Source organism: Catharus ustulatus, chromosome 30 (genome assembly GCF_009819885.2).
Source record: "Catharus ustulatus isolate bCatUst1 chromosome 30, bCatUst1.pri.v2, whole genome shotgun sequence".
In the NCBI taxonomy this organism is placed as follows: domain Eukaryota; kingdom Metazoa; phylum Chordata; class Aves; order Passeriformes; family Turdidae; genus Catharus; species Catharus ustulatus.
The window spans coordinates 1,244,581-1,248,314 of record NC_046250.1 but is presented as its reverse complement, the minus strand read 5'-3'; the positions used below and the strand labels follow the sequence as shown (position 1 = coordinate 1,248,314).

At 59.5% G+C, this 3,734-nt stretch overlaps 1 long non-coding RNA gene across 1 annotated transcript; it reads left to right on the top strand.

Annotated features, from left to right (window-relative positions):
- The first annotated feature begins 976 nt into the window (after positions 1–976).
- Positions 977–3,720, top strand: LOC117008890. The gene is made up of 3 exons (XR_004420380.1): positions 977–1,063; positions 1,708–2,486; positions 3,152–3,720. It is a non-coding gene; the product is annotated as an uncharacterized LOC117008890 (long non-coding RNA).
- Positions 3,721–3,734: the final 14 nt, after the last annotated feature.

Here is a 3,734-nt window from a genome sequence, read left to right as displayed (position 1 = left end):
CCCTGGCTGGCAGCTCTTTGGAGAAAGGGGAAGGAAGGGAGGTCAGATCTTGTCCAACATGTTAGTGGCCCTTGGTGGGGGCAGGGTGGCCACAAATCTGGGGACAGGCTGTGGGCAGGGTGGGGATAGGCTGGGGACAAGTCGGGGTGGCACAAGGTGTGACATGGAGTTCCCAATAGTTGGGGCTCAGAGGGTGTGGGGAGCCAGGGATGGAGTCCATGGAAAAGTGGGGTCCTGAGGAGGGGGAGTCACCAGAGCTGGAGGGGACTCAGGGAATCCCCAGGGTCTCCCCACTGTTTGGAGTCCCTTGGAATCTGTCTGTGGTGACCCCAGACCACCAACACATTGGGCGGGCTGTGCTGGGTCACCCCAAAATCTGAGGCTCCCAGGGAAGGAGCTGTGACCCACGGGCCTGCCCAGCCACTGCCCAGCCCTGGCACCCCCATTCCCCTGGGACTCCAATCAAGGGACCCCCATTCTTTATGCCACCCCTTCTCTGGCACTCCCATCCCAGGACTGCCATTTCCCAGGATCTCCACGACCCAGGAACCCCATTCCCAGGGAACCCTGCTCCCCAAAATCCATCCCCTACTATCCCACTTGCCCCAGAACCTTCTTTCTCTCAGGGCACTCCATTCTCACAGGACCCACATTCTGCATATCCCCATCCATGGCCCGAAATCCCTGGAACCCCCATTCCCCTGGGACTCCCGTCCCTGAGGCCCCCAGTCCTGGTGACTCCCACTTCTCAGGACTCCCCTTTCCCCTGGACATCAACCCTGGCTCCTCAAACCCTCTGAGCACCCCCACTACTGGAAATGCCATGCCCCACCTTGTGCCACCCAGACTTGTCCCCACCCTGCCCACAGACTGACCCCAGCTTATGGTCACCCTGCCCCCACCAAGAGCCACCAACACATGGGAACAAGAGATGATCTCACTTCCTTCCCCTTTATCCGAAGAGCCGCCAGCCAGGGAACAGGTGGCCCCAGCAGCGAGTGACAGCCAGTGTCCATGGTTGGGGACAGCGGGATGGCCGGGAAGGTGGCGCTGCTCCTGTGGGGTGAGTGCCACGGGCACGGGCCTGACGCCCCGGGGATGGGCCCCGGTGAGGCAGAGAGCGGTGGGGAGGGGGCACAGGGGGGCTGCGGGGTCCCCTGAGGTCCCCAAGGCCAGCAGAGCCAGGGCATGGGCATGGACCCCAGTGTGACCAGAGACGTGGGGTGGCCCTGGGGACAGGAACAGGGGAACTGGAACAGGGAAACTGGGATGTGGGGATGGGAACAGGGGGATCAAGATGGGGAGACAAGGATGTGGCAAAAGGAACCTTGGGCCTGGGGCAGCTCTGGGAACAGGGACAGGGAGACAGGGATGCAGGGACAGGGACAAGGGCCACGTGTCATGCAGATGGAGCATGGGGACAGGTGCCATGGGAATGGGATCACGGGCACAGGGCCATGGGGATGTGGCCTTGGGGACAGGTGCTGTAGGGCTGGGGGAGGTGACCTGTGCACACATGGGGTGTCCACAGTGTCCCCATGTCCTGCCTCAGCCCAGGGTGACCGAGGTGTCCCTGTCCTCAAAACCTGCGTGCCACAGCCGTGTTCCCATGGGAACAGTTTTGGGACAGACACCACACTGGGTCCCCCAGGTGCTGCTGTCCCCTCGGTGCCACCCCCAGCCTGTCCTGTCCCTTCTCCCTTTCAGCCCAGACCCTCGGCCTCGCTGGTGAGTCCTCGGGGGATGCCATGTCCCTGCCCCGCTGTCCCCAGCCCCGTGGTGGCCCTGGCAGGCTGGTGTCCCCTGTCACCCGCAGATGCCCAGACTCCCCAGCAGACCCTGTCTGCTCTTGGAGTGTCTGCCCCATCCACGCTGGAACCCAGGAGTTGGAAACTGTCTTGGGTTAAAACAGAAACGTCTACTGAGGAAAGCAGGAACCTTCCTGAAATGGAAAGACGATCCGTCCCTCCAATTTGTGATAACTGTGAAAATAATGGGGCTTCAAGACAAAAACGTAATAAAAGCAATAACAGTTCATTGCTAGGAAATTGATAGAACAGAAGAGAACAAACAGCAATATCAGAACAGAAATTTCCAACCCGGTCAGGGCTGTTTGTTCATCTTTGGTGCAGTTCTGGGCACGGCCAGCAGGGGGCGGTGCAGGGAGCACTCCCGGCCAGCAGGGAACGCTGCAGGGAGCACTCCCGACCAGCAGGGGGCGCTGCAGGGAGCACTCCCGGCCAGCAGGGGGCGCTGCAGGGAGCACTCCCGGCCAACAGGGGGCACTGCAGGGAGCACTCCCGGCCAGCAGGGGTTGCCCCGGTGCCAGCTCCAACCCCTCAGGGGCCATGGCGGCCTCGGCACCGCAGGGAAGTCGGTGACAGTGCTACCCCCTGCACTTTTGTGCTTGGCATCATGTGCCAGCAGCAGAGTTGGCAGCAGCGACAGCTGGGATCCTCTCACAGCAGCGGGAACAGCGGAGGAAGGTAGGCAGATCTCCATCTTAGTGCATCCCTGCACAAGTTCCAGGTCCGAGCCTGCAGCCTCTCATGACACCATGAGGCAGCTCCTAAAAAATCCCAAGTGGAAAGAACCCCCCCAAGACTAAACTCCCAAAACCCTCTCCCCCATCCCCAGACCTTTTTGTTGGTGTGCCAGAGCTATCAGCCAACTGCACTGATTTTAATCAATCACTAACCAACCACCCCACAGGCGGCCCTCTCCCCCTTCTTCTCCCTGTGCCTTCACACTGACAGTGGGGAAAAATGCCCTGTGAAACCAAAACCCGTACGGGGCTCTCTGGAAGGCTCAGAAGCTCTGGCTGAGCACTCTCAGCTCCCCAGGTCACGGCTCATCCCAGAGATGGGGTCCTGCAGTCCTGCCTGGGGCCATGTTTTGTAGCCATCGGTCCCTGTTGTCCTTGCACCGGCAGCAGAGAAGTCCGGGAAGAGCCCAGGCCGGGGACTGAGCTGTGGAATTGCCTTTGTCTCCACAACAGCTCTGCCAAAGCCCAGCGATGCCTTTCGGGCTCTCTGAAATCCCCTCTCCTCAGATGATCTGTGCCAAGGATTCCTGGGGCCTTGGGGCCAGTCCAAGGGGGCTGTTTTGGCCATTCCCAGCTGGGGTCACTTCATCTCCCATCTCCCAACAGGGATCCCCCTGTCGCCCCAGGAACAGAGACGGATTCTGCCCCTGTGGATCTTGATGGCCTCAGGGGACACTGTGCCGTGGGGTGACCCAAAGCCATGTGCTGCTGTGGCTCTGCTGTGCCAGGCCATGGATCCACACAGCCCGAGGGATCCCAGTGTCCCTTTGGCCCATCTGGCAGGAGCCAGGGACCCTCCAGCCCTGGTCATGGCACTCTCTGATCACTCCTTGTAAATATGACCTGGAGGTCCCTTCCAGAGGATGGGAAGTAACATCATCCCTTCTGTTGATGAGAACTTCCCCACAGGAGACTGGAGCAGATTTATCCTTGTAAAATGTCCTGTGGTGGTTGTTGTTCCTTTCAACTCACATCCCTGTGCTGCTAGGGCACAGGTGGGTTTTCCATCCCATTTCTTCTCCATGGTCCTGTTGGTAAAACCACAGGTTTGGGAGCTCTGGGAGGAGGAGGAGAGCAGAGCAAGAGCCCTGTGGAAAACACCGCTCAGAAAATGTAATTTATTGGAAAATTCAGTCAATAGATGTGCTGGTTTGAAAGTATACTAGTGAGAGAAATGACTACACAAATA